The sequence below is a fragment of the Oncorhynchus tshawytscha genome, linkage group LG23 (genome assembly GCF_018296145.1).
Source record: "Oncorhynchus tshawytscha isolate Ot180627B linkage group LG23, Otsh_v2.0, whole genome shotgun sequence".
Taxonomy (NCBI): Eukaryota; Metazoa; Chordata; class Actinopteri; order Salmoniformes; family Salmonidae; genus Oncorhynchus; species Oncorhynchus tshawytscha.
Window position 1 is genome coordinate 14,746,555 of NC_056451.1, and position 19,575 is coordinate 14,766,129.

General features: G+C 42.1%; 1 long non-coding RNA gene and 1 pseudogene across 1 annotated transcript; both read right to left on the reverse strand.

Annotated features, from left to right (window-relative positions):
• Positions 1-1,399: 1,399 nt before the first annotated feature.
• Positions 1,400-6,097, reverse strand: LOC112222615 (annotated as a pseudogene).
• A 10,168-nt stretch (positions 6,098-16,265) lies between these two features.
• On the reverse strand, positions 16,266-18,739 carry LOC112222852. Its single transcript, XR_002949199.2, has 3 exons — positions 18,649-18,739; positions 18,338-18,386; positions 16,266-18,254 (listed from the first exon to the last, which is right to left on the reverse strand). It is a non-coding gene; the product is annotated as an uncharacterized LOC112222852 (long non-coding RNA).
• Positions 18,740-19,575: the final 836 nt, after the last annotated feature.

The following is a 19,575-nucleotide window of genomic DNA, read 5'->3' on the forward strand; positions in this document are numbered from 1 at the left end:
CAATCTTAGTCCTGTATTGACGTTTTGCCTGTTTGATGGTTCGTCACAGGGCAGAGCAGGATTTCTTGTAAGCTTCCGGGTTAGAGTATATTTAAGTGCCTTTGAAGGGGGTACGGTAGTCGGTGCCAGGCGCACCAGTTTGAGTGTGTCAAGAACTGCAACGCTGCTGGGTTTCAGGCTCAACAGTTTCTCTCGCGTGTGTATCAAGAATGGTCAACCACCCAAAGGACATCCAGCCAACGGCAGGCCAGTGGTCAAAAAAGGGTCATTGATGAAAGAGGACAGAGGAGGCTGACACGAATTGTGTAGAGCAGCAACAGACAGCCTACAGTTAGTCATGTTTTCATGGCGCACATTGAGCCCATTGATAAAAGTGGAGCAAGTTTTGAACGCCACAGGATATCTGAACATCATTACCAATCAGATGCATCCCTGCAAGGCAGCAGTGTATGACTCATGGCACAAGGCTAGGATTGTCCAGGAATGGTTCCACAAACATGACAGATAATTCAGCTACTGCAGTGTCTTGCACAGTCACCAGATTTCAATCCAATTGAGCATCTGTGGGATGAGATGGAATGATCTATTCAGAGTAGAGATCCTCTACCAGCCAACATAACACAACTGTGGGAAGCATTGGAGTCAACATTGGCCAGCATCCCTGTGGAACGCTTTTGAAACCTTGTAGAGTTCATGCCCCGACAAACTGAGGCTGTTCTGAGGACAAAACGGGGTACAACTCAATATTAGGAAGGTGTTCCTAATGTTTTGTATACTCAATGTGTTATATTATACTGTAGTTGTGCTTTGGTTTTCAAGCCTGAATGGCTGAAGTGAATGCATGAATAGTAAATACAGTACAAATTATGTTGTTCTCCATGACATGCACTGAATGTGACAGTTCTCTGGACTGTTTGTCCTCCAGAGTGAAACGGCCAACCATTTTATTGTACCATCAAATGCATTTGTAAATTTGTTTGTAATTTGACAGTTCTGTATAGTGATGTGTGGCTATCGAGATCATCTCATGCAGCCTGGCATTGTAAGGACACAGTGTTGCATGGAAAAGCAACCTGTAGGCAGACAGCGAGCAGTGTGACATACTGTAAGCAGCATGATATATATATCAGGGGACAGCCAAGGGTTTTCATGGTTCGTAGAAAGTTGTGGAACAGCACTTAAAATGAGTTTGCCTTTCCATGTGATAGTAATTGAAATAGAATGGCATGTGCTTAACTGTTGCTGTATAACTGGATATCCAACGTTGGCAGAAACGTGTTGCAGCCCAGTTGGTTCTGTTCTGCCTCCCTCTGGACCTCTTGGAAACAACGAACCATTCATGTAAGCTCACAAGATCAGGGAGGCTCCTAAGTCTGCCTCTGAACTGCCTTAGCCATGGTGCTTAACGCTGTAGATTAGGCCCAGAAAACATGTATTTTCTGGGTAAAGTAATCCTGAAGGATTTGAACCCTTCAACCCTTGACTTCCATATAGTTTTGTCTCTTTATCCATCTATCCCCTTTCATCTCAGATTGGGCTTGACCCCTAACTCAAGTGCCTCTTCCCATGCTTCAACAATGTCCTCAAAATGTCAAAGATGGGCGTACAATCAGAGGGGAGACATTTTGGTGGTGCTGTTTAGCCTGTCACTGTCTTCACCTCACAGAATAAGTAGATCGGTCTACATACTCCTTAGTAGCACTCATTTCCAGGTCTGCTCTCCCTCAGCTCTCCAACCTTACAGATGTACTTACTGTCAGCGCCAGTCATCTACCGTCACCTCCAGTCTCTTTGGTCTGTTCCACACCGGGGGCGTCAGAGTCCTGCTCTCCACTGTGGGGGCCCTGGTGGGCGGACAGGCGGTCCAGAGACCTGGGCGACATATTAATGTCCCTTCTTCTATAGCACCAGCACATGGCCAGGTCGGCCCGGAACGAGGGCGTGTAGAAGCCATAGATGACCGGGTCAAAACATGTGTTCAGGTTGCCAAAGACAAACAAGGCATGGTGGACGTATTCAGGCGTGACCTGCAGCATCTCCGGCTGGAACCAGTACCAGATACCCAGGAGGTAGTAGGGCGTCCAGCAGACCACGAAGGACATCACAATGATGATGGTCATCTTTAGAGTCTTCATTCGTGCTTTGGGGATCATGTCTGTGCCACTGCGTCTCAGGCAGGACTCGCCAGCTGGAAATGTATGGCACTGGTTAGTAGCTTCCTAAAGCTAATGTATCTATCATATCTCGCCTAAACATTGTCAATGTATAATTCATGTTGGAACAGCATATAGGCCTACTGAGGTTGTCATTTTGGACATGCAAGTATTATGGTTGCCAGATATAATAGCTAGCTTGTACCTTTGTTCCTGTGGAGTTGCTGATTGATCTCAATGAGGATGTGTGTGTAGCAGAAGCTCATGACCAGCAGGGGGAACACGTAGAGAGTGACGAAGTAGAACATGTTGTAGACCGTCTCCTGCCATCGCTCTTTGAAGCTGCCATGGGTCACACACTGGGTGAAGTCTACGCCCTCTGCCTTGATGGCCCGGAAGATGAACAGCTGGGGAACAGGAAGTCACTGAGTAATAACAACATCTAAGATGTATGACAATCCACCTACTGTAAATACAGAAGTACCTTTCACACAGGTATACACTGGGCTACTACAGTACTACTTTAGGTTGCGTTGAGGATCATTTAATCTACCTTCAAAGTATAAAACTCAGTTGAGGTCTTGGCTGCTATTTTGTGCCGGCACACTGGCCAGAAATGGGTGGTTTAATGAGAAAATGCAGTGGCTGAGTCATGTCTGCAGTATTTTCTGATTAATGAATGCAGTGGTCAGTAGCATCACAATAGCTTTCAAGGTGGATCCATATTCTGCATTGGCTTTCAAAATGATTTGGGGACATAAATCACCATGACAGACATATATAAATACTGAATTGATTTATGATTTTATACGTTCAGTTGTATCCAATCTGAGTTGTTAGCCTTTTGCCACAATGCAATTTTACTTGTTTTCCAATCCCCAATGTATTAATAAAACGTTAGATTGTTTTCAGTGTTTAAATACTTGCTTTTACAACATCTCCCTCCTCCCTCTGCTGATGTTGCACATTCCTAATTCTCAGGAATATAATCACATTTCACACTCTGGGGGGCACAATTAACTAACTAATATCAGCATGCCAGGAATTTAAAGATTTCTCGCTGAAATGCCTCCTCATTTCCAGGAAGACTCCAGAAGGCATGTCCCTATCTGTCTATCTACCCCCTTGTCCTTGCCCCAGTGCTGTATAGGGGCGGTGATTACGTGGGATCTCAGACGGTGTGGCACTGATACGTAAATCCTGTTGTGCCCCTCTGCTGCATAGGGGCGGTGATTACGTGGGATCTCAGACGGTGTGGCACTGATACGTAAATTCTGTTATGCCCCTCTGCACTCTGCAGCCCTGATAATTAAATTACAGGGGAAAAGCCTGAGGCAAGACGTTCAAAATGCTCATGCACTGTGGTGAATCACTCGCCTACCAGCAGGTGCACTGATAAAACTCCCAGCAGCCCCGGCGCCACTCTGGCAGCAAATTAGGCTTATTTGTCTACTCAGATACATAAATATATCCTCATGAGGGACGCATGCTGTTTCTCCCCCTTTGAATCTCCCGTTCCACACCCTGACACTCTACCCCCTTCAAGCAAACAGTCACGCTCCTGCAGCTTGAAGTAAGCCATCCAAACAATGTAGAGAAGCCTGGACTACTTTGAAGTTGTGGTGCAGTAGTATGCCATTACTCTTTGAAACCATTTTACATACTGTGCAAGAATTTACCCAAGAACAATCCAAACTACGGTAAGTTATTTACTGTACATTTTCTATTTCCTTAGGCTACATTCTAAATCAGATGACTTGTAATATATTTTCTACAGGGAAAAAAAGATGCCCCGCATTGTGAGCTTGAATTGGTTGTAGCCAAAAACAAATTCAAGATCACACTGTGGGGCAGTTTCTTTTTTATAATAATAATATATTACAAGACATAAACCACTCTGTCAAGTTCAGAGGAAATATTTAATTTCCCTGTCAAAGCGAATCAATGAATGCATCCATCCACATTTCCCTCTACACCGGCTGTCCTCACAGACCAGGGCACCATTAACTATCACATAATCCTTAATGCACTGCTTTTATCAAGGGGTTTTCAGGAAAGCATTTTTCAATGACACTGCAGACAGGACTGTGTTTTTGATTCAAGGAACACATTGCCAAAGAGCCAGGGAGATCCTCAGCCTATATTCATTAAATCCCCATCTAGGTCCATCAGTATGTGTGCACAGTAGGCGAAGCGGTTTCAATTTCTGGATGAGATGAAAGTTGAGTACAGCACACCATGCAGGAACAGAATCGTAGGTAATGCCTCCTCGTTTGTCACTGTGTGTGTATATTAGATGTACGCTTGACCTTGACCAGATTAATTCAGTATCTGTCACAAATGGTGACCTCAGCCATCCTTTCACCTGTCATCATTCACCACAGTGCATCAGCCACTGGGTCGAGAGTGTTAACTGGCACTTGACACATCTGTGCAAACTGATTGATTATGTGTATACTCCCGCTCAGCCCAGTCAAAGCTCCTCTCTGTCCTGGCACCCCAATTGTGGAACAAGATTCCCCCTGAAGCTAGGACAACAGAGTCTCTGCCCATCTTCCAAAAACAACAAACCCTACCTCTTCAAAGAATATCTTAACAAACTTCTGTATTGAGGCAAAATGTACTTACGACAACTGTGATATGTGGTTCTCTCACCTAGATATCTATTTATTTATTCATGTCATTTTTACCCCCTTTTTCTCCTCAACTTTGTGATTAAGATCATGTCTCATCGCTGCCGGGCTCGGGAGAGGCGAAAGTAGAGTCACGCGTCCTCCGAAACATGACCCGCCAAACCGTGCTTCCTAACATCTGCCTGCTCAACTCGGAAGCCAACTGCTCCAATATGTCGGAGGGAACACTGTTCAACTGACGACCGAGGTCAGCCTGCAGGCACCCGGTCCGCCACAAGGAGTCACTAGAGCATGATGAGCAAAGTAAACCCTCCCCTAACCCGGACGATGCCCTATGGGACTCCCGGTCATGGCCGGTGATCAAACCCCAGGCTGTAGTCACGCCGCAACATGGCGATGCAGTGCCTTAGACCGCTGCACCACTTGGGAGGCCCCCACCTAGCTATCTTAAGATGAATGCACTTACTCTAAGTACCTTTGGATAAAAGCGTCTGCTAAATTACTAAAATGTAAATACACACTTCAAAGTGCCTTGACTAACCCACAGCTAGAGCTGCACTTGGCATGAACACGTCATCTCAACAACATACCAGGAATGAACAAAATTACTTTAATTTTAAGGAATTTACCTTGAATTTCTTGGAGTGCCACACTATTTATAGTAAACAAGGCTACCAGGGTTTTAACTCACCTGTGGTAAGGCCAGAAGCACGCTGAGGCCCCAGGCCAGACCCAGCATCCTCTTGTTCCTGTGGTGGGAGTTGAGTGAGTCCAGCGGGTGCAGGATGGCGTGGTGCCTGTCCAGACTGACCACCACCAGGATGAAGGCTGACGAGTGCATGGCAAACAGCTTGAGGAAGCACAGCATCTTACACATGACGTCTCCGCCATACCACTGCACCGTGATGTTCCAAATGGCGTCCAGTGGCATCACCACAAAGGTCATCATCAGGTCGGCGGCGGCCAGGCTCATGATGAGTGGTCGCAAGTGAGAAGCCAGGCGCCGGCCACGCCCCCGGCACACACTGATCAATAACGCAAGGTTGCTGCAGGCAGCAAATAGGAAGAGGATTAAGGTGGCGCCAACACGGAATTGGGCAGCTCGGGTGAAGGTGGGCGCCTCCCAGTCAACCAGAGGTGGAAACTGGGACATGTTTGAGAGGGTGGGTTGCATTGACCCGGTGGCACCCACTAAGGGAGGCCTCAGGAGGGACAGGTTGCCAGACATCCTGGGTTGGAAAAGACAAGGTTTATATGAATGACAAAGTAAAACATGTATGTCATTATCGTGATTACATACATTATTATCATATACACATCAAAGTTTTTATGCGTGGTCAGATATTCTACGTTGCTCTTGATAGTATAGGTGATTTTTAATTTAAAATAAGACCACAGTCCATCAACCAACTCATCAGAGAGAAGCGTACCCACTGGGTACACCACATAATTTCAACGTGGTTAATATTTGGTTGAGACGTTGATCAATTAGATTACAACATATATTCACCCACTCAAAAAGCAGTGGTGTAAAGTTCCTCAGTAAAAATATTTTCAAGTACTACTTAAGTAGTTTTTTGGGGTATCTGTACTTTACTATTTATATTTTTGACAACTTTTATAAAATATTGTTCTTTTTACTCCATACATTTTCCCTGGCAACCCAAAGAACTCATTACATTTTGAATGCTTAGCAAGAAAGGAAAATTGTGAAATTCATATACTTATCAAGAGAACACGTGGTCATCCCTACTGCCTCTGGTTTGGTGGACTCACTAAACACAAAGGCATACCAAATACTTTTACTCAAGTAGTATTTTACTGGGTGACTTTCACTTTTACTTGAGTAACTTTATATGAAGGTATAACACTTTTAATCAAGTATGACAACTGGGTACTTTCCACCACTGTCAAAAAGAAAGTCAAAAGTTAGTTGAATTGCCAGTGTGTTATCACTATGCTTTCAACCATCTAAAAGCACAACCAAATGCCAATGGAAAAACAATGTCTGATTTTTGGTTTAATTGTCACCCAAATGTCGATCACTGCACTTTCAACCATCTTAAAGCACAGCAAAGTTCAAATGGGAATACAGTGTCAGATATTTTGTTAAATGTGTTATCACTGTGTTTAATTCATCTAATAGCAGAATCAAACCTGTATTGCAGTTGAGATTACATTAATGCCATTTGAGATTCTGTGCAGATTGTGACGATCTCCATAGACCTGCAACATCCTACGCATACTATCTTGAACATGCATGCTTTATGTGATTACATAAGAAGAAATGTATAGTTACAGTAACAACGTGCGAATGGACGTATTACTAATTTGAAGGTGGAATGTTACATTAGTTTGGAAGATAATTTTAGGCTAAGGCTATTTACTGTATTACAAAAGTGATATAAAATTCAGTTTGGTTGACAATGCAACCAAACACCAACATTTAAAGGAGATGTACTGTATATATCAAGTATGAAGGGAAGACCCAGATGCAAACCACGTCAAATAAACAATAGTTTAATGTTCCAACAGGGGCAGGCAATACAGGTATGGGTCAGAAAACCAGAGGTCAGGCAACGGTACCGGACGGCAGGCAGGCTCAGGGTAAGGCAGGGTGGTTAGGCAGGCGGGCTCAGGGTCAGGACAGGCAAGAGTCAAAACCGGGAGGGCAAGAAAAGAGAGACTAGAAAAAGCAGGCGCTGAGACACAAACCGCTGGTTGACTCGAACAAATAAGACGAACTGGCAATGGACAAACAGAGAACAGTCTCCACACCTGGAGGGGGTGGAGACAATCACAAAGACAGGTGAAACAGATCAGGGTGTGACAGTATATACTGCTTGGGTAGTTAGATCTAAGCCACTGTCTTAATCCTATTCTTTAATTTATATTTTTGGTTGAGTTAGAGACATGAATCCAACATATCATTTGTTAACTTGTGGACAATTTCAAAGGTGATATTGAATTGTTTGATTGTAAATGCAAAAAAATACCAACATTTGAAGGAGATTTATATTCTGCATGGATAGCTCCATCTGTGCCACTGACTTAGTCTGGCTTTAATTCCAGTTTGTCTAAAAATTAATAATTGATATGTTGGATTCACATCTTTCTCAATAAAAAATAAAAGTTAAAGAATAAGACAAAATCAAATCGTACTTTAAATGCACTTTAAGTTTATTGTTGAATTCTGGGTTTAATTTAAACAATAGCTGTTAACTTTTCAAATGCTACAGGCCTAAATAGCATCATTGATGTTATATGATTGATAAAGTATGGTCACATTTCATTTGCTCTGTTAAACCTACCCTGTGGAATGACTTCGATAGCAACAGCGAATCTATTTAGTTTTAAGTGGAGATCTCCCCACAATTCTCATGATCGCACATTAGTAATAGTCAGTGAAAAATATCATAGCTAAGCAGGGCTGGTATTGGTTAAAAACTTAAAACCCTGGATGGGAGACCAAAGGGTAGATTCTCCAGTAGGAGGTGCCTATTGTTTTCTGACAGTGGATTTTTTAACGTTGAAGATATGTTGTTTTAAAAGGTACAAATTCAACATATTTTACACAAGTGTTGTCTATGTTTACATTTGGTTACCATAATGACATAATCCTGAGGCTGAAATACCACCCTCAAAACAACAGTTGATTACTTTTTTCAAATCCAATGTATTTTCCATGCAGATTCCACATCACAATACGTTGACAAATTAAGTTGAAACAACGTTGATTCAGCCAGTTTGTGCATGGTGGGTAATGGTATCAAGATGCTAAACAATTATCCCACTGACAGAATCGCAGGGTAACATATTGTAATCTCTTGGTAATCAGAATATGACGCTGCCTGTTATTGCTCAACTATACACAGAAGGCCAGTGGAGAAGTATGGGTATTCAACACACGGTTGTCACTAATAACAAACCTCTGCAATATAACTCGCACAGTAGTCACACAAGCGCTGCATCTTCCCTACTCATTGCTGCTGTTTGTATGGCTCTAGTTGGCCTCCCAAATATCCCTCTATTCTGTTAGCTAGACACGGGTTTGGCATGTCAGCTAAACTCTTGCCCAGTGTAACATTCATCTGACGTCCTGAACACCAGGAAAATGGCCATATAGATGCAACTGTACTTTTCACGACAGATGTTTGTGAGGAAATGTACATAGGATGTATGTTTGAATGGAAGGCTCTGTGTGGAATTGGACTTGAGATATATGTACTGTGTTGAAAAAACATACATTAAATCCTATGCTCAATAAGAAATACAGGACCAGCTGTTTCAAATAAGCTGTAGTGTTGGTGAGAAGCATTGCAATCATTAATTTGCAAAACAATGATCCAACCTGATCCGATTCAGTGACCCCAATTGGGTTGTAATAAAGGCCTACCTACCTGTAAATAACCACATTGACTCTGACCATGATGGATCTGTATTTATACCACTTTATGGCCAATGCAAATCAGCCCACACACAGAGCACAATAACCTGGCCTGTGTTGTGTCCTAGCCCCAGAGGACTGCAATCAGTGCCCTAAAGCATCATTGTGTGCACTGTTTGTGGACTGATTCATAATGGCACAGTGATGTGCAGAACATCATGGATCATAGTGGGGGAGCAAGATGTCTTTGCATATCAAAGTGTAATGATAAGCCTCAAAGTGAGAGGCTGATCCAGGAGGACTTCATGTACTGTATATCACACACAGAGGTAATAAGGTTGGAAATAGGATTATGATCAGATAAATTATCAGTATTCATCATTCATTTGATCTTACAGCTTAATATCAAATGAGATAAGATGATCCGTTCATTGACCTGGCCAAGGCTTTCGACTCTGTCAATCACCACATCCTCATCAGCAGACTCGATAGCCTTGGTTTCTCAAATGATTGCCTTGCCTGGTTCACCAACTACTTCTCTGATAGAGTACAGTGTGTCAAATCGGAGGGCCTGTTGTCCTGGCGTCTGGCAGTCTCTATGGGGGTGCCACAGGGTTCAATTCTTGGACCGACTCTCTTCTCTGTATACATCAATGATGTCGCTCTTGCTGCTGGTGAGTCTCTGATCCACCTCTAAGCAGACGACACCATTCGGTATACTTTTGGCCCTTCTTTGGACACCGTGTTAACAACCCTCCAGATGAGCTTCAATGCCATTACAACTCTCCTTCCGTGGCCTCCAATTGCTCTTAAATACAAGTAAAACTAAATGCATGCTCTTCAACCGATCGCTGCCTGCACCTGCCCGCCCGTCCAACATCACTACTCTGGATGGTTCTGACTTAGAATATGTGGACAACTACAAATACCCAGGTGTCTGGTTAGACTGTAAACTCTCCTTCCAGACTCACATCAAACATCTCCAATCCAAAGTTAAATCTAGAATTGGCTTCCTATTTCGCAACAAAGCATCCTTCACTCATGCTGCCAAACATACCCTTGTAAATCTGACCATCCTACCGATCCTCGACTTTGGCATTTACAAAATAGCCTCCAACACTCTACTCAGCAAATTGGATGCGGTTTATCACAGTGCCATCCGTTTTGTCACCAAAGCCCCATATACTACCCACCACTGCGACCTGTACACTCTCGTTGGCTGGCCCTAGCTTCATACTTGTCACCAAATCCACTGGCTCCAGGTCATCTACAAGACCCTGCTAGGTAAAGTCTCCCCGTATCTCAGCTCGCTGGTCACCATGGCAGCACACACACCTATAGCACGCGCTCCAGCAGGTATATCTCTCTGGTCACCCCCAAAACCAATTCTTCCTTTGGCCGCCTCTCCTTCCAGTTCTCTGCTGCCAATGACTGGAACAAACTACAAAAATCTCTGAAACTTGAAACACTTATCTCCCTCACTAGCTTTAAGCACCAGCTGTCAGAGCAGCTCACAGATTACTGCACCTGTGCATAGCCAGTCTATAATTTAGACCAAACAACTACCTCTCCCCCTACTGTATTTCTTTATTTAGTTCCTTTGCACCCCATTATTTCTCTCTACCTTGCACATTCTTCCACTGCAAATCTACCATTCCAGTGTTTTACTTGCTATATTGTATTTACTTCGCCACCATGGCTTTTTTTTTGCCTTTACCTCCCTTATCTCACCTCATTTGCTCATATTGTATATATATACTTATTTCTACTGTATTATTGACTGTTTGTTTTACTCCATGTGTAACTCTGTTGTTGTATGTGTCGAACTGCTTTGCTTTATCTTGGCCAGGTCGCAATTGTAAATGAGAACTTGTTCTCAACTTGCCTACCTGGTTAAATAAAGGTGAAATCAATTTTAAAGATCAGACAGTATGTCAGTGACTATACATCTTCTCTTAGCAAGTGCAGTAGATTTAAACACCACCAATCGTCAAAACATTATTGTTCACCTAGAGTAAGATGGAATGACACTGAACCTGGAAACAAGAAAAGCCAGTGTTGTTTAGACTACATGTGTCGTCTGCCAGCTGACTATTGGCTTGAAAGTCAATGTAGAGGACTGCAGAGCCTGACCTTACCCCACTCCAGAGCTGTCAACACCCTCTCCAAACACATTGCCCTGTGAATACTAAAGAAAAGAAGAAAGATCATGTGTTTCTACAGCAGGGACATTGGGACAGGGAGACTTCTGCTCTTCGCCAGAGAGAAATGTCACACCAGAATGTGCTGAAAAAGCCGACTGGTGCAATGGATTTCTCGTCAGCTCATTTCGTTTGTCAGCCTACCCTGGGAATTAACAGAGTTTATAAATATTTTACAAAGGGCATTGTCATGTGTAATGACTCATATGCAGAGATGGTGTTCATTCTTGGTTTGTAACACAGGGAAAGGCACATTAAATTGATATAATGGTCATTTTCAGCCTCTTCTGACCATGACTGGTTTCAATTCGGCCCCGTCAGATCCCTGATGGCCCCAGTACTGATGCTGAGAACATTGACACAGCACTGCACTTAAAGTAACAGCACAAAGACAACCTTTCCCCTTTCAGTTTAGATGACCTTGGACTAAGTGTGTGTGTGTGTGTGTGTCCTATGCTACACACACACACACACACTCCCTCTATCGCTTTGTCTCTCACCATCTCACTTTAATTAATCCAACATTAATTAAGCCTTTCACCCCCCCCCACACACACACACACTTTCTCTCTCACCATCTCACTCTCATTAATTAAGTATTTCAACACTGACCCTCACTCTGCCTCCTCTCAATATGTTAACATATTCAAAATTAAGTCTTGAATAGGTGTTAATAACGTAATAGAATTATGCGAGTTATTTGTGGCCGTGGTTGTTTTCCCATCCACTGAAGAATCCCTGGCACCGGCACGCGAAGGTGTCTGAAGGACATTGGGATCAAGTTTCACGCAGTAAATCGATCATCCCAGCATGCACCAGTAGCCTACTAGGGTCTTCAATCAGTGTTTACGATGGACACATGAATATTTTTTTGGCATCACTGCAAAGCGGCGGCAATGTAAGTCCTATATCGAAACCCCTGAACCGTTCTACTCTTCAGCAAGGCAGTTAACCCCCAACATCAACTGCTCGCCGGCCGCCGTGAACGTTGTAAGGCAGCTCCCCGCACCTACCTGATTCAGAGGGGTTGGGTTAAATGCGGAAGACACATTTCGGTTGGCGTCACTGCTTTTGCTATATTGGCGTGTATGCACGGAAAAACGCCAGGGTCGATTCGGAAACTGCAGCAATCTGATGGATGGGTCAATGGGATTCTAAACTTTAAGTGGGGCGAAAAACCTTTTACTTAACCTTTGAAAATGGAAGGTAAAAAAAATGAAAGTATAAGATCTATATATTTGCAACGTTTTGCCTTTATATTTTGGACATTTGTTTTCATGGAGTAAATGGACAAGAAGCGTAGATATGCAGGGTTATTGCATATTTTTTTCTATTGATTGTTTCGTACCATATAGTCCTTTAGCAAATTAGGATATTTATTTTTATGCCACTATAATGTAGGCTATACAAGTTACTCCAATGTATCCTATAGCACGTTTATGTATGCTAGTAATCTGTCCACATAATGACAACATGAAGTGCGATATATTACAGGACTATGCTCACGCTTACCTTGTTTAACGCTAAACTCACTTGGAATGCGCGCATTCCCTCACAATACGCCACAAAGCACACTTTCTCTCTGATACAATGTTGTGTATTCCAATTGATCAGCTCAGCCGTAATGCAATGAAATATCTGTATTATCTTCAGTTGCCGCAGCAAAGATAATTGAAAACCAAAATTACGTATTCCTCTCCAAAGTAGACCTACAACAATTTCAGCGTTTCGGTTGATTCATCTTTCACTCAGTTTTCTTTTTGTATATCTCAATATCCATCGGAGTTTAAAAAAATGATCCAATGTCCAAACCTTGTGGGGCTCCGAGGTTGGTGAAATAGGTTCTGCAGCTACAGTGCAGTTCAACAGACCACTCTATCCCACTACTTGCGTTCATCAAAAATAGACATGGGAGGGGAGCTGTCCATACACGCAGGTGCTGAAGTGCTGAAAAGAAATCTGGTGCATCAAAAGCAGACTACAGATTTGGCAATACTGATTTGCAGGCGCGTGCACAATGAGTCTACCTGTGCCAGAACACCTGCCCCTTTTCCCTCCCACTTGCCAAGTGCTCTTTTGTGTGGTGGTATAATTTTATACAGTTTGTCATTGTTGTTCTGAACCCACTTCCACCTAGTTGTCGTGATGACGTCAAATTCGCCACCCCCTGTATGGAGATTAGTGCTGAGCGATTCGTTTTTTTTTTGGGGGGGGGGGTAGGTTCAGTTTCGATTTCAGTTAATTTTTTTATACATTAAATGCACTATGCATTATGTGGGTCGAATGTTGTAACACAGAAAACAATTAAAAGTAAAAATGTTAGTGATGACCATTACTGCTTATACCTTAACCATAATGTATTCACATTACTTCACTTTAATAAAATGTTTTATTTCATTACTTTATTTCATTCCAAGTAATCTCATCTCTATAGAGCTGCTGCCTATACAGTCTGCCAAATCAACATTTTAATAGTTCTTCAAAGTAAATAAAACAAACTTTTATGACTACTGAATGCCAAGCATCAATCACCAATCTGCTCCACACGGTTCTTATTATAATAGCTCAGTGCTCCACACAGACCGGACAAGTATGCAGGTGACCAATGGATTATTGTCATTATAGTTAATTACCATGTTTTCTGTGCTAATATGTGGACTATTGGCCTGTTGGAAACTAAAACAACCTACTACATTGCATAGTTCAGGCTTGATCTCTACATAAACTGCACATTGAGCTCACAGAAAAAAATTCTTAACAAAATTCAAATCATTTAAACTTGGTCAATTAGTTGTTTAAAAACCCCAAAACAACCGACATATCGGTTAATTGCTCAGCACTCATGGAGATTGCGCTCGCCCATTATCCAAACATGCATGGCTTTAAATGCAGTCACTGGTGGAGTGTGTGCAGCAAGCTAACTAGTTTAAATATAAACATTAATGCCAGAGCAGCATAACATTTGATTTACACTTCATAACACTTGATTTACAGCACCACAAATATTCGGTCTGGATGGCTGATAGCCTATGTGCAGCAGCACTTAATCATATATTCCCTTATTGCAATCGTAGCAGCGGGAATGGTGCGGGAGGTGCGGCAGCACCCCTGATAAGGGACTGCAAGTTATTGATAATGAGGGATACCTGGAGAAAATCGGACCTCTGAAATGAAAATGGATGTCCCTCCCTGAACGCTTGAATTTTTTTTTTGTGACCCTCCCCTATACCCAAAATAATAATTAAAACATAGTGGATAACAGAACATGCCTACGTTTACCCTCACTCCTATGACAGACAAGGGCTGGGTTTCCCAAAAGCATCGTAGCACTAAGATCATCCTAATTCCACTGACACTAAATGGACAGAAGAGTATCTTCGTGCTACGATGCTTTTATGAAACAGAGCCCAGAGCCTTAGATATGCAGATTTAGAAACTGCTCTTCGATTTGTAAACATTACATACCAAAGTAGCTAGAAGATTGTGGATTTGCAGACCAAGGGTAAGGATGTGTAACGAACCTCGTCCTCCTCTTCTGAGGAGGAGAAGCAAGAAGGATCGGAGGACCAAAATACAGCCTGGTAAGTGTCCATAATGTTTATTTTGAAACATAAACTGAACACTACGAAATACAAAACAATAAACGTGAAATTAAAGAAACAGTCCCGTGTGGCGACAAACACTGACACAGAAGACAAACACCCATAACCCAAAAGTGAAACTCAGGCTACCTAAGTATGATTCTCAATCAGGGACAATAATTGACAGCTGCCTCTGATTGAGAACCATACTAGGCCAAACTCAAAAACCAACATAGAAAAACAGACTGGTCAGGGCGTGAGTTGGGTGGACATACTAAAACAAAGCAAATAAAATAACAGAACTAAGGTCAGAACGTGACAGGATGAAAAGATATCCATTATAATAAATGCACTGCATGAATCCACCATCTTATTTGCAGTCCGATTTTTTTTGTGTGCCTTTTATTAACGCATTTCTTGCATGACTGTCATTTTACATGACTGGAGACAAGCAGAATCTTTTTAAATGCCACAACAAAGTATGACAATGAATGAGCGCATGCTGCAGCACCAAAGACATTTCGATTTCTATAAAGGCTATTGTTAAAGGGTAGCCTAGTGGTTAGAGCGTTGGACTAATAAATCTGTCGTTCTGCCCCTGAACAGGCAGTTAACCCACTGTTCCTAGGCCGTCATTGAAAATAAGAATCTGTTCTTAACTGACTTGCCTAGTTAAATAAAGGTTAAAAAAAAGAGGATAGTCTAAGTTTGGAATAGTGCTAAAGTTGTCTAGCAACTGTAAACATTTTGCCAACAGAACCAGTTACAACTTTAGTATCTGATCATCAATGACTTAAATAACAAATGGATTTTTCTCTAACACAACCTAAAACCTAAGGTTGAATTTATTTGCACCGAAGAAAATAAGTGATAAACAACACAGTTAAAAACAAATAAATAAAAAACGGTGTGCAAGTATGGTTGGAAGCCCAAGGGCTTATAAAAATAATAACACAAAAACTATATTCAATACATAAGTACAAAAATAAAAAAGACAACCCTTTTTTCTCCCCATTTTTGTGGTATCCAATTGGTAGTTACAGTCTTGTCCCATCGCTGCAACTCCTGCATGTACTCGGGAGAGGCGAAGGTCGAGAGCCGTGCATCCTCCGAAACATGACCCAGCCAAGCTGCACTGCTTCTTGACACAATGCTTCTTAACCCGGTAGCCAGCAGCACCAATGCGTCAAAGGAAACACCGTACACCTGACGACCGTGTCAGCGTGCATGCGTCCGGCCCGCCACAGGAGTTGCTAGAGCGCGATGGGACAAGGAAATCTTGGCCTGCCAAACCCTCTCCTAACCTGGACGATGCTGGGCCAATTGTGCGCTGCCTCATGAGTCTCCCAGTCACGACCAGCTGTGACACAGCCTGGGATCGAACCCTGGTCTGTAGTGACACCTGCAAATTGATTTTAACAAACAATTGGTCCCCCAAAAAATGCAACCCTCAGTTGAATTTCAAAATCCCGATGTGGCCCTCGAGCCAAAAAGTTTGCCCACCCTGGCCTATAGAATAGGCTATGGATAATTTTATTGAGACCACACTAGGCACACTTGATATTGCACACCCAGCAGAGAGTCAGGGATTAGGGGCAGCATCAGGCACACATGAGATGCTAATTCTCAAACACTGAGCAATGGCATTTAAATTGATTACAAATTACATGACCCTCCCCTGGACTAAATAAAAAATATATAAAAATGAATAAAAGACTAAACCCTCTCCCTGACTGAAATTGAAAAAGAATGACCCTTGTGGATATTTAATTACAGGTTAGGCCTATTTTCTCATAGTGTGACCTTTAGGAAAACCAATTGAAAACAGATTGAGTGCTTGTTCTTTTTTTGTGTTTTCTTGTAGCAATGATCAACGGTGATGGCTTTGTTAAGCGTTGTGTTGACTATAAATTTACAAAGGATCAGAGTTAAATAGTTCAAAAACAGATGACATTTATTTCAAATTGTACAACCATGATTCAAGTGAAGAGCAGAGATTTAAGTTAGCATGATTGAAGAAATGATACACATTATGACAATCTTAGAATATTGACTACCAAGACACCTTGAAATAAGGCAACAGTAAACATGTCATCCCCCCACAAATGACTAGCGCATGTACAGTTGATTACTATAGCCCCCCCGGCCCAAAAGGTATAATTTTGTCATTTTCAGATCTCTATAGCATGACTAATCATTCACCCAAATGTTGTCAAAATTGGGCCAGTGGTGTCTGAGATATCGTGTGGGTTAGCTCATATCCCTAAACATGCGTGCCAAATTTCATCACTAAGTCAAACAGATCAACAGATATATGCCCGTTATAGCGCCACAGCAAGGTCGATATGAATGTTCTTGCATATGTTGAGTCTTGACAGGGTTTATCAAATTCTGTTACAATACGAATGTCTTTGACTGATTTATATGCAGTTATGTGCCAGACCACACCCAGGTGAATGTTTATTGGTCAATAGCGGCCATGTTGATTTGGCTACCAGTCTGGAAAATATTGCGTTGAGAGATCGTTTTCCATAAATGCCACATATCAAGTTTCGTGCAGATTGGTCATTCGGTATCAGAAGAGTAGGGTTAAGTGTTTTTCACACAATTCAAAATGGTGGAAGATCCATCATGGCGGAACTTATGGGTCCAGAGGCAAATTTGTTCCTTGTGAAGACAGGAACCGATCTACTAAATTTCATGATTTAAGGTATAATGGGGTGAGGGGCATGACCTTTCAAAGTTTGCATTTTCAATCTCGTTACAGGGCCACCATCTGGCCAATCAGTGTAATTTTCTAAATGCTGTAAAGCTATGGCAAGATGCACCATTCACCAAAGTTTAGTCAAAACCGGGCCAATGCTATCTGATATATCGCTTGTGACTAACATATGAACGTACTAACGGATGGAAACAGAGCCACAGTCCGTTCCCCAATTTCAGTGTGGGGGACAATGACCAGCATACACACAGGGAGTGTTTGGAAGACAAATGCAATGACAAGGCAACACTTGTACGTGCAGGAGATGAGACAGACAATGTTATACAGTAACACTTACATGTGCATTAGAATTTTTAATACCAATGTGCAAAGAGCAGATTTGACCCATAGAAATACACTCAATAGAGTCATTCCTATGAATGCTTTCAATTAACCAACCACATTAACTTGTATCAAGGCACATGACTGTGCAGATTTAGGACTTCCGTTTCTTTAACAGGGTTATGGTCTCTTCATTATCTGTCGCATCAGTGGGTGAAACTTCGGCACTTTCGGGCAATGGAGTCTCACTAAAACACTTGATACGTGTTCAGTCAGTATCAATGATTACTCAAACTGAAGCCGATCACTGGAAATAACTCACAGACAAACATTACGTACCTGTTAGTCTGTGTTGTCCTCGGTTTAATGCTCTCATATAAATTCTCGCCTACAGAGGGATTATAACAAACAGTAAAAATTGGTTGAACAAAGCTTTTGATAACATAGCCATTACTTTCTTGTAACAATATGTGCAGAATGTGGATTTTAAAAAGTTGTGTTATTTTAACATGCTAGTGGTCCTCTGTCCAAATAAGGACTACTTAGCCCACACACTAGTTATAGCTAGCTACTCCCCAATGGGAGATTTGTGCAAAAGTTCATGTTGTGCAACCGTTTCTCAGGTTAAGATTGAGGGGAGTGGTTCTTACTCTGCTGGGTGAGTACAGGGTGGTTTGATGGGTCCTGGTTCTAATAATGGTGGTCGGGTCGGGCGGCTCATATGTATTATTCAGGTTCCTGGAGGTGAGAGGAAGAGGCACGCTTAAACATGATCATCTCAAAAATAACTTTTCAAGAATAATTTAAAATGACAAGCAGCAGTGTAACACTGGCCACACACACAGCAATGCCAAGTTAAAGGCATCTTAGATATATGGTTACTCTGGGAACGGGAGAATAACAAACAGTGCAGCTATGCAGAAATGAGTGTGTGTGTGTGTTTTTACAGGGGGATGGTAGTGAATCATCAGTGGATGCCAAGGTCATCGCCATGTACATGAATTATGTATGCGGTTTTGTTTTCTCTGCTGGTGCTCTTCTGCTACATCTGTGGCTGGCTAATAACTCTCCATTTCCCTATTATTCAATTCTTCTCTGCAGAGCAGACACTCACAGAGCTCATCTTCTTCAGTGTAATTTAAGAAAACCCAATAGGTGTTTATACCTTAAAGACATTCTGCAAAAATAAACTATTTAAGAGGCCGGAGTCTGGTGGCACGAAATGAAAAAGTGTTTGATTTTCCAGTGTGCTAATAAAGAATCAAAGTCAATCACAGCAAGTAAAATTACTCTGGGTTTCTTTATGAGTTGTCTGGATGGGTGTTATTGAGCGTATGCATATGTGTGTATAATGGTGCATCTATGTATGTGTGCTAATGTGTACAGTAAATGAGTGATAATGTGCACTGTGTGAGCATGTATGATGATGTTTACAGTGTGTGTGTCGTGGTAATTTCCTGTATTACTAATTGAAAGGAGAGTTTACAAACCACACACAAGTCAGAGTTATACTTTAAACTTAATCTTTTAATAATATGAGCTTCACCATAGCCCTTTGACTCTCAGATCAATTCTGT